General features: G+C 44.3%; 1 non-coding gene across 1 annotated transcript; it reads left to right on the top strand.

Annotated features, from left to right (window-relative positions):
• The first annotated feature begins 458 nt into the window (after positions 1 to 458).
• Positions 459 to 541, top strand: trnal-cag (transfer RNA leucine (anticodon CAG)). The gene has a single exon. It is a non-coding gene; the product is annotated as a tRNA-Leu (tRNA).
• The last annotated feature ends 11,705 nt before the right edge of the window (positions 542 to 12,246 follow it).

Genomic DNA, 12,246 nt, shown 5'->3' with positions numbered 1-12,246 from the left:
GTGTCGGAAGGTGAAGAGTGGACGTGTCTGTGAGAAGGACTGGAGCTGCGCAGTAGAGGCAAGTTTTGGTTTGTCAGTCAATGAAATCTTGTAATGAAGGCGCAAAATCAGAAACAGTAAATTCTGGAAATATTCAGCAGCTCCGAAAGCAGCTGTGGAGAAATATTCTTGTCGCCAGGAGGCAGCTCTCCAATTGCATACTTCACCTTGCCCAGATGTTATTCTCTCAACATCTTCGAACAGGTCGGGCGGGAATTTGGTATTTGTTGATTTGAGCAGACAGATCAATGCAGCGATGAGAAGCTCCTCAACCCCCGGCGGCTTGGGGAAGGATGGGACTCAGATACACGACTCTCGCGGAGGTTGAAAAACGGAAAAGCACATTGAATTATGAATATAATGACATGGAAGCTGAAATTCAAATTGACCTGTGCAGAGAGCGAGGTCTGATTGGAGTTGTCAGGATAGCCGAGCGGTCTAAGGCGCTGCGTTCAGGTCGCAGTCTCTTCTGGAGGCGTCGGTTCGAATCCCACTTCTGACATTGATTTTCCTCCGCGAGGCACAATCCAAACCTGCGAAATCTTTCACCCTGAGGTGCAAGGGGCACAGATACAGAGAAAAATACAGGACTGTGTGGAGTTTGCACATTCTCCCCGTGTCTCCCTTGGTCTCGTCCAATAAACAAAAAGATGTGCAACTTGGGTGGATTGTCCTTTTTGAATACATTATGGTGGGGCAGGCAATAAACAAAGAACGAAGTCTTACAACACCAGGTCTTTTTCGATGTCACTCGCTTTCGGAGTGCTGCTCCTTCCTCAGGTGAATGAAGAGGTCTGTTCCAGAAACACATATATAGACAAATTCAAAGATGCCAAACAATGCTTGGAATGCGAGCATTAGCAGGTGATTAAATCTTTACAGATCCAGAGATGGGGTAACCCCAGGTTAAAGAGGTGTGAATTGTACCAAGCCAGGACAGTTGGTAGGATTTCGCAGGCCAGATGGTGGGGGATGAATGTAATGCGACATGAATCCCAGGTCCCGGTTGAGGCCGCACTCATGTGTGCGGAACTTGGCTATACGTTTCTGCTCGGCGATTCTGCGTTGTCGCGGGTCCTGAAGGCCGCCTTGGAGAACGTTTACCCGGAGATCAGAGGCTGAATGCCCTTGACTGCTGAAGTGTTCCCCGACTGGAAGGGAACATTCCTGCCTGGTGATTGTTGCGCGATGTCCGTTCATTCGTTGTTGCAGCGTCTGCATGGTCTCGCCAATGTACCACGCTTCGGGACATCCTTTCCTGCAGCGTATGAGGTAGACAACGTTGGCCGAGTCGCACGAGTATGTACCGCGTACCTGGTGGGTGGTGTTCTCACGTGTAATAGTGGTATCCATGTCGATGATGGATAAACATCCATCATCGAATAAACAAAGATATTGTACGGATAACGGATGCATGTAGAAATGGTACAGCAGTTTTCATGGGGGAGTTTAATCTACACGTCGATTGGTTTAACCAGGTCGGACAAGGTATCCTTGAGGAGGAGTTTATAGAATGTATCCGTGATAGTTTCCTAGAACAGTATGTAATGGAACCTACGAGGGAACACGCGGTCCTAGATCTGGTCCTGTGTAATGAGACAGGATTGATTCATGATCTCATAGTTCGGGATCCTCTCGGAAGGAGCAATCATAATATCGTGGAATTTAAAATACAGATGGAGGGTGAGAAGGTAAAATCAAACACTAGTGTTTTGTGCTTAAACAAAGGAGATTACAATGGGATGAGAGAAGAACTAGCTAAGGTAGACTGGGAGCAAAGACTTTATGGCGGAACAGTTGAGGAACAGTGGAGAACCTTCCAAGCGATTTTTCACAGTGCTCAGCAAAGGTTTATACCGACAAAAAGGAAGGACGGTAGAAAGAGGGAAAATCGACAGTGGATATCTAAGGAAATAAGGGAGAGTATCAAATTGAAGGAAAAAGCATACAAAGTGGCAAATGTTAGTGGGAGACTAGAGACTGGGAAATCTTTAGGGGGTAACAGAAAGCTACAAAAAAAAGCTATAAAGAAGAGTAAGATAGATTATGAGAGTAAACTTGCTCAGAATATAAAAACAGATAGTAAAAGTTTCTACAAATATATAAAACACAAAAGAGTGGCTAAGGTAAATATTGGTCCTTTAGAGGATGAGAAGGTAGATTTAATAATGGGAGATGAGGAAATGGCTGAGGAACCGAACACGTTTTTTGGATCGGTCCTCAGAGTGGAAGACACAAATAACATGCCAGTGACTGATAGAAATGAGGCTATGACAAGTGAGGACCTTGAGAGGATTGTTATCACTAAGGGGGTAGTGATGGGCAAGCTAATGGGGCTAAATGTAGACAAGTCTCCTGTCCCTGATGGAATGCATCCCAGAGTGCTAAAAGAGATGGCTAGGGAAATTGCAAATGCACTAGTGATAATTTACCAAAATTCACTAGACTCAGGGGTGGTCCCGGCGGATTGGAAATTACCTAACGTGACACCATTGTTTAAAAAAGGAGGTAGGCAGAAAGCGGGTAATTATCGGCCAGTGAGCGTAACTTCAGTAGTAGGAAAAATGCTGGAATCTATCATCAAGGAAGAAATCGCGAGGCATCTGGATAGAAATTGTCCCATTGGGCAGCATGGGTTCATAAAGGGCAGGTCGTGCTTCACTAATTTAGTGGAATTTTCTGAGGACATTTCCAGTGGGGTAGACAACCAATGGATGTGGTATATCTGGATTTCCAGAAAGCCTTTGACAAGGTGCCACACAAAAGGTTGCTACATAGGATTATGGCATTCAGGGGAAAGTAGTAGCAAGGATAGAGGATTGGTTAATTAATAGAAAGCAAATAGTGGGGATTAATGGGTGTTTCTCTGGTTGACAATCAGTAGCTAGTGGTGTCCCTCAGGGATCAGTGTTGGGCCCACAATTGTTCACAATTTACATAGATGATTTGGAGTTGGGGACCAGGGGCAATGTGTCCACGTTTGCAGACGACACTAAGATGATTGGTAAAGCAAAAAGTGCAGAGGATACTGGAAGTCTGCAGAGGGATTTGGATAGGCTAAATGAATGGCCTAGGGTCTGGCAGATGGAATACAATGTTGACAAATGTGAGGTTACCCATTTTGGTAGGAATAACAGCAAAAGGGATTATTATTTAAGTGATAAAAAATTTAAACATGCTACTGGGCAGAGAGACCTGGGTGTGCTAGTGCATGAGTCGGAAAAAGTTGGTTTACAGGTGCAACAGGTGATTAAGCAGGCGAATTGAATGTTGTCCTTCATTGCTAGAGGGATGGAGTTTAAGACTAGCGAGGTCATGCTGCAATTGTAAACGGCGTTAGTGAGGCCACACCTGGAGTATTGTGTTCAGTTTTGGTCTCCTTACTTGAGAAAGGACGTACTGGCACTGGAGGATGTGCAGAGGAGATTCACAAGGTTAATCCCAGAGCCGTAGGGGTTGGATTACGAGGAGAGGTTGAGTAGACTTGGACTGTCATCGTTGGAATTTAGAAGGATGAGGGGGGATCTTATAGAAACATATAAAATTATGAAGGGAATAGATAGGATGGGCAGGTTGTTTCCACTGGTCGGTGAAAGCAGAACTAGGGGGCATAGCCTCAAAATAAGGGGATGTAGATTTAGGACTGAGTTTAGGAGGAACTTCTTCACCCAAAGGTTTGTGAATCTATGGAATTCCTTGCCCAGTGAAGCAGTCCAGGCTCCTTCATTAAATGTTTTTAAGATGATGATAGATCGTTTTTTGAAGAATAAAGAGATTAAGGGTTGTGGTGTGCGGGCTGGAAAGTGGAGCTGAGTCCACAAAAGATCAGCCATTATCTCATTGCATGGCGGAGAAGGCTCGAGTGACCATATGGCCTACTCCTGCTCCTAGTTCTTATGTTCTTATTAGCTTTCTCCCAACGCATTGGGACGTTTCCCACATCCAGCAAATTTTGTAATTTTGTAACCATGGATCCACTATCTCTGCTGTCTCTTTCTTTGAGACCGTAGGATGTAGGCCATTAGGCTATATTGGCTTGTTTGCCTTCAATCTCAGTCATTTGTTTAGTACATCAGGTTAGGTGGATTGGCCATGCTAAATTGCCCGTTAGTGCCCAATAGGTTAGATGGGGTTTCTGGGTTATGGGAATAGGGTGGGGCATAAGGCCTCTTTCAGAGGGTTGGTGCAGACTCGTTCGGCAGACCAGCTGCCTTTTGCACTGGAATTCTATGATTTCTTCTGAATGCAAATAAGAGAAGAATGTTCGGGGACTCTGGAAAAATTTGATCAACCTGTTGCTGATTTCTTCAAACTTTACCTAAACGTCAACTCCACAATATGAAACCACAAATGTGAACAGCAGTCCAAAAGTTCAGTAATTTGCACAGTGACTACTGCTGAAAATATTTTATTGTCTGTAAATTGTTTGGGGTGTCCTATGGCTGTGGAAAGCACGACAGAAGCTGCAGCCGAACTCAGAAAAGACAAAGGCAGGTTGGATGAATGGGAGGACATGTGGCAGACGAAGAATGAAGTGATTCATTTTATTAAGAAGAAGAGCGGGAAATGGGGGGCCATGTGTCAAATCAGTGAAGTTCCCCAGAGCAGCGCTGACTGAAAAATTAATCGGAATTGCAATTAGGCTTTATATTAATAGAACGAATACACAAGCAACGAAGCAGGACAAAGTATAAATAAGACACTAGATAATCTTGCTACAAGTATGGCTGTCATGGACATCTAAACTTTCCTGATAGATCGGTTTCATACAAATTTCGCTGGTTGGTTTGAAGAACGTAACATTTATCGACTTCATTTCGATATTTCACATTATTTTTAGAAACTAAATGATATGTAAAGATGAATAAGAAGTTCATATCCAAAACAACAATCCATAAACGATAAAACGTTGCCTGCAGCATTTGGAAGCGAAAGCAGCAACGTCAGCGAATGTGTGGAACCATGGTTTGGGTTCATTCAGCTGAAAGTATTTCTGTGGTAAAAGATCGTGACAGGAATTAAATGCATTTTAAAATATGTTCTTGTTGCCTTTCCTTTGTCTCTCTCTCTCTGTTTCTTTGTTTCTTGCTCTCTCCCTCACTCAGTGTGTCTGCGCTTCTACTGATGTGATACACAGTCCCATCTCATCCCAACTCTTTTGGAGGAATGCATCCTGGTGATGGGCGTCCTGAATCAGTGGAAGAATCGACAAACTATTCCACTCTTGGATCTGTCTGAAGATCCATTCCTGGCTGTAAGGTGGTTCTGAGATAAAGGGATCGAGAGAGAACGAGAGGACTGCAGCCTGACTCTTACTCTGAAAACCAGTTGGTGCGCCCTTGTAGAAAGTGGATATGTCTGAGAACAGGAGAAAAGCTGATCAGGGGCCTGTGATTTATTTTATTTAGCCGAACCCTGAAAAGTGAAGCAAACTTCTATCCACTCAGTGACTGTCTGAGGGCTGGCAAGAAATTGCGGCCGACATTGAAGCAGTTGAAGTGCAAAGGGACTTGGGAGTCCTAGTCCAGGATTCTCTAAAGGTAAACTTGCAGGTTGAGTCCGTAATTAAGAAAGCAAATGCAATGTTGTCATTCATCTCAAGAGGCTTGGAATATAAAAGCAGGGATGTACTTCTGAAGCTTTATAAAGCATTAGTTAGGCCCCATTTAGAATACTGTGAGCAATTTTGGGCCCCACACCTCAGGAAGGACATACTGGCACTGGAGCGGGTCCAGCGGAGATTCACATGGATGATCCCAGGAATGGTAGGCCTAACATACGATGAACGTCTGAGGATCCTGGGATTATATTCATTGGAGTTTAGGAGGTTGAGGGGAGATCTAATAGAAACTTACAAAATAATGAATGGCTTAGATAGGGTGGATGTAGGGAAGTTGTTTCAATTAGCAGGGGAGACTAGGACCCGGCGGCACAGCCTTAGAATAAAAGGGAGTCACTTTCGAACAGAGATGAGGAGCAATTTCTTCAGCCAGAGAGTGATGGGTCTGTGGAATTTATTGCCACAGAGGGCGGTGGAGGCCGGGACGTTGAGTGTCTTTAAGACAGAAGTTGATAAATTCTTGATTTCTCGAGGAATTAAGGGCTATGGAGAGAGCGGGTAAATGGAGTTGAAATCAGCCATGATTGAATGGCGGAGTGGACTCGATGGGCCGAATGGCCTTACTTCCGCTCCTATGTCTTATGGTCTTATGGTCTTATGGTTCCGAGTGAATTCGTTACTGCAAATCGATTCGTTAAGAGGTGCTGGAATTGTGTTTTCAGAGAGACGGTCATTGTTTTTTAAAAGATCAGTCGCGCTTGTTTTTGTTTAGTTCAGTGATTTGGGGGAAACTATTTGGAGAGACTGCAGCTGGTCAGTATCTGTGCCTCTAGCCTACCCAGTTCCCCGGGCAGCAGAGCTCCATTCCTATCGAGATGGGCGCACACAAACAGCAAATCCAAATTATTGTGCATTGCTCCCATCTCCAGGCTGGACGCGAGTTGTGCAACAAGGTAACTATCCATACATAACACTTTAGAATTGGAGCCAAACAATATCAACATTGCGTTTAAAGACAAAAATTATTGCAACCATTAGAAGAACACATATAATGCCCCATAGATCTACTTTCTGACTGAGCGGCCCTGCTCATCACGATCTATCAGGAAAGTTTAGATGTCCATGACAGCCATATTTGTAGCAAGATTATCTAGTGTCTGATTTAATACATTGTCCCGCTTCGTTCCTTGTGTATTCGTTCTATTAACACAGGGAGGGTGATATAGCCCGGTGAGCGATGGTGGTATAGCGGTGACTGTCCGAGCATTTGACCCAGCTTCAGTTCCTGGCCATCAGAGTGGTGAATTATTTAATTAGATATCGCAGTCAGGACAGAAAAGAAGGGGGCCCTCCTCAAATAAAATTCACAAAAAATCTCACCACCATGTGTTACTAACGTTCGATTTGTTTTCAGTGGAAAATTTGTTTCAATAAAAGCCGGACTTCAAAATTAACAAATGAGTTCTCAGTCAGAGATAATGAGATCAGCAAAGCTCAGTATAAACGGTGCTATGGACACTCCTGGTGCCTGGTGAAATTAATAACTAATACAGTTCGATAATGATGTCCAATAATAAAGATAGCTTAAACAGTGTGAAAACGGCAACATCAGGTCACAAGGACAAGGTGAGGTCTCAGGCCAGAGTTAGAGTCCGATGTAATGACACCCAGAACATCAGAAATAAGTTGCATCCACGCATTTATTGCAGACTGGTGCCATCTCCTGGCTAAACGGAAGTAGTACAAGGGCACGTTCATTCATGAGCATATTAAATTGTAGTGAAATACCATAAAAAGGTAAGAATTCCTACAAAATATTTTCAAGAAATTTCAATGCACAAAATGAAAGGTAAAGCTAAAGGCGCCGCAGCCCTAGGTGACCACAGGCGGCTTTCGCCTTTGAGGGGAAGATCTGAGTGGTGGTGATTTGACCTGAGGATCACCACACCCCAGAACAGGGACAAGGTTGCATTGTGTTTCATGACTAATCTCAGCCTGTCCAAGCCATTGGCCTCGCTCTGCATCTCAAACCAGCTCTCCAGCCAATTGAACAAAACCATGCCCCAAATTAAAAAGGCAGCATTGCTTGACTCTGGGTTGAATGCGTTGGTCGTGTACTGGAGAGCATAGCTGTTTCCCACGCAGTGGACGCGGTTCGGTTCCCAGCCAGCGCAGTGACTTTCAAGCGCCTCACCCTGCGCTTAGCAGTGAAGACAAGGAACAGGAATAGTTCGAACGCAGAATTCATGTGAAATTAGGACTGGTTGTGAAATAAGGAACATCAACTCTCTTTCTCAGGTAAAATTAGGTTTTAATAGTCGTCAATTTGTTTATTTATTATTTACAGGGCGTTGGAGTCGCTGATGACGGCAGCATTTATTGTCCATCCCTAGTTACCCTTGAGAAAGTTGTGGTGAGCTGCATTCTTGAACAGTTTCAGGACTTTGCCCCAGCGCCAGTGATGGAATAGCAATATATTTCCAAGTCGGGTACTTCTGGACTTCGAAGGGGACCTCCAGGTGGTGGGGTTCTCTGGTATCTGCTGCTCACAGCCAGACAGACCTACAATAACCCTCAGTGGAGGAAAGACAACTCTGTCGTTTGACCTAAAAGTAAAATACTGCAAACGCTGTAAACCTGAAACGAAGACAGAAAATACATCCTTGGAGAGAGAACAGGTCGTTCCAATGAAAGGTCCGGATCTGAAGTGTTAACTATTTCTCGTTTCACAGATGTTACAGATCCGTAAAGTATTTGCAGCTTTCATTTGTGCTTTTCCCCTTTGACGTGAGTCCTCCTTCCAGAGGATCTGTTCAGTATTTTCGACGTTTTTAAAAAAATTCCTCTATTTCCACAAAATTGTGACATTGAAACTGCTCGCACTTCTCTCCATTGTTATTTATTCTGCAGGTATTCACTGCACCGTCTAATGGAAACATGTTCACAGGCCTGTGAGAGAGTTTATTGTTTCAGGTTTCAGGACTCTTTTGGTCCATTAGCAGCAACCGGGTGTCTGCAGAGGAACTCGGAATGCCGAGCCCCTCTTCCAGGAATCAGGGACAAAATGTTGGTTGAAGAGAGAATAAAAGGTCTGAGGATTTGGGCTGAGATTCTCATAGTTCTGGGGAAGAGAATAGGGTGTTGGACCAATGAGGCAATAGCCGGATACGAGTTTGGGGATATTATCCTGTCTGTGCTGGGGAGTGGGAGTGGGGGTGGGGCGCGGGGGGTGGGGGTGGGGGGGGGGGGGGGGGGGGGTGGCGGGGATCGGTAGGCAGGCGGGGGAGGGGCGCTGCTGGGAAGTTAGTTGTCATGTCTGCCACACAAGCTGAATGTTGGGGTTGCGGCGGTGATCAGATTCCAAGCAGAGGTTATAGCCTTTCACTGAGTTTCCGGGTACATGTTACCTTGTAAAGTGAATTCCTCCAACCCCTCTTCATAAAGAAAAACTACATCAGGAGGGAGTTACAATGAGGTCTCATCCTTTTGTTGAGCTCATTATTCTTGGACTCTTGACCATAGTCCTGAACTAGCGTTCCACACGAAACTCAGCTTCCAATAACTCCAGGAATAAATAAAGTATCCTATTCAAGCCTCAAATCTCGGATTACTATCAGCCAGTATTCAGGGTGATAACCCCTCTGCTCCTGTGTCTTTTGCACAGCATCCTGGCATCACTTAAAACAAAATGATAGGGTGGATATGGCCTCGGCTTAAAATCTCCAATAGTGCAGCTCTCCCTCAGGACTGTACTGGAGTGTTAGCCTTCCTTATTACACACAAATTCTGCAATGCGGATTTGAAGATAAGCCTTGTGGTTCAAAGGCGAAAGCTACCAAGTCAGACCCAGTGAAAGTGTCAAAGAAATCATCCAATCCACAGATACATGATTGGGGCAATTATGAGGTCATGTCCTGACAGGTCACAAGACAGCTGGAGCCATAATCAGATTTGAGACTGAATTCAAACCCAAAACCTGTCACAATGGCTTTTCAAATAAAGCTGTCTGCTGCTTGAAAATACAGCAGTTAAACGTCCCGCTTGGCCATGAGGAGAGCGAGAGCGATATTTGCAAAACTAAATCCTTTGCCAAAATAGTTGAAAAAAAACATTGAGATTCAAATACTGCGAGGAAAAGTCAGGTTATTATTGAGAACTCTGCTGAGAGAACTTCATTGGACAACAGAGAAATCAGGGGAAGAATCAGAGTAAATCAACACCAGACTACACAGCAAGGTCAAAACTCCGCCAACTCTTGGGACAGGTCAATGAGTAAAATCTGAGAGCTCCAGTTCATCAAGTAGACACATTCTCTGGATGAAGCCTTCTGTTTCCTACAGGGTTTATTGAACTGAGTGGAATAGACACATCATTACACAACAAATAAGTAATCAGGTATTTTTTGTTGAAAGGTACAGTTTAAGACATTGAATTCAAATAAACAATAATTCGTGAAAATGAGTTGATAATTCTAAAACAAACTTTACTTTCAAATACATGAAATGCAACAATTAAATTACAGATAATAACTTGAATGACCTACGAGCGCAAACACATAGAGAGTGAATTGAAGAGTGAAGAGTTTTAAATGTGGATTTATTGTTAGTGGGGATTAGGTACAGAGGGGGAAGGAGCTGCTTTACAATTTAAATCGAGGGACAATAGAAAAAAAGTACAAGAACCAAAGAGCGGAACTTTCATTAAATAGACAGAACTTTAAATAGACAGCTCATTTCAGTGAAATATTGGGACAGCTGAGAGCCGTTGCCTCCACATCATGTGCTCTGTGGGACGTCCAAAGTAGAATGACAATATTTGTCTCAATCACAATACTTTAGAGAACAAAGCAGAACACAGAACATAGAACATAGAACATAGAACAATACAGCGCAGTACAGGCCCTTCGGCCCACGATGTTGCACCGAAACAAAAGCCATCTAACCTACACTATGCCATTATCATCCATATGTTTATCCAATAAACTTTTAAATGCCCTCAATGTTGGCGAGTTCACGACTGTAGCAGGTAGGGCATTCCACGGCCTCACTACTCTTTGCGTAAAGAACCTACCTCTGACCTCTGTCCTATATCTATTACCCCTCAGTATAAAGTTATGTCCCCTCGTGCCAGCCATATCCATCCGCGGGAGAAGGCTCTCACTGTCCACCCTATCCAACCCCCTGATCATTTTGTATGCCTCTATTAAGTCTCCTCTTAGCCTTCTTCTCTCCAACGAAAACAACCTCAAGTCCGTCAGCCTTTCCTCATAAGATTTTCCCTCCATACCAGGCAACATCCTGGTAAATCTCCTCTGCACCCGCTCCAAAGCCTCCACGTCCTTCCTATAATGCGGTGACCAGAACTGTACGCAATACTCCAAATGCGGCCGGACCAGAGTTCTGTACAGCTGCAACATGACCTCTCGACTCCGGAACTCAATCCCTCTACCAATAAAGGCCAACACTCCATAGGCCTTCTTCACAACCCTATCAACCTGGGTGGCAACTTTCAGGGATCTATGTACATGGACACCTAGATCCCTCTGCTCAGCCACACTTTCAAGAACTTTACCATTAGCCAAATATTCCGCATTCCTGTTATTCCTTCCAAAGTGAATCACCTCACACTTCTCTACATTAAACTCCATTTGCCACCTCTCAGCCCAGCTCTGCAGCTTATCTATATCCCTCTGTAACCTGCTACATCCTTCCACACTATCGACAACACCACCGACTTTAGTATCATCTGCAAATTTACTCACCCACCCTTCTGTGCCTTCCTCTAGGTCATTGATAAAAATGACAAACAGCAACGGCCCCAGAACAGATCCTTGTGGTACTCCACTTGTGACTGTACTCCATTCTGAACATTTCCCATCAACCACCACCCTCTGTCTTCTTTCAGCTAGCCAATTTCTGATCCACATCTCTAAATCACCCTCAATCCCCAGCCTCCGTATTTTTTGCAATAGCCTACCGTGGGGAACCTTATCAAACGCTTTGCTGAAATCCATATACACCACATCAACTGCTCTACCCTCGTCTACCTGTTCAGTCACCTTCTCAAAGAACTCAATAAGGTTTGTGAGGCATGACCTACCCTTCACAAAGCCATGCTGACGATCCCTGATCATATCATTCCTATCTAGATGATTATAAATCTTGTCCCTTATAATCCCCTCCAAGACTTTACCCACTACAGACGTGAGGCTCACCGGTCTATAGTTGCCGGGGTTGTCTCTGCTCCCCTTTTTGAACAAAGGGACCACATTTGCTGTCCTCCAGTCCTCTGGCACTATTCCTGTAGCCAATGATGACATAAAAATCAAAGCCAAAGGTCCAGCAATCTCTTCCCTGGCCTCCCATAGAATCCTAGGATAAATCCCATCAGGTCCCGGGGACTTATCTATTTTCAGCCTGTCCAGAATTGCCAACACCTCTTCCCTACGTACCTCAATGCCATCTATTCTATTAGCCTGGGACTCAGCATTCTCCTCCACAACATTATCTTTTTCCTGAGTGAATACTGACGAAAAATATTCATTTAGTATCTCGCCTATCTCTTCAGACTCCACACACAATTTCCCATCCCTGTCCTTGACTGGTCCTACTCTTTCCCTAGTCATTCGCTTATTCCTGACATACCTA

This window comes from Scyliorhinus torazame, chromosome 14, assembly GCF_047496885.1.
Source record: "Scyliorhinus torazame isolate Kashiwa2021f chromosome 14, sScyTor2.1, whole genome shotgun sequence".
Lineage (NCBI taxonomy): Eukaryota > Metazoa > Chordata > Chondrichthyes > Carcharhiniformes > Scyliorhinidae > Scyliorhinus > Scyliorhinus torazame.
This window is presented reverse-complemented; position numbering and strand designations above follow the sequence as displayed.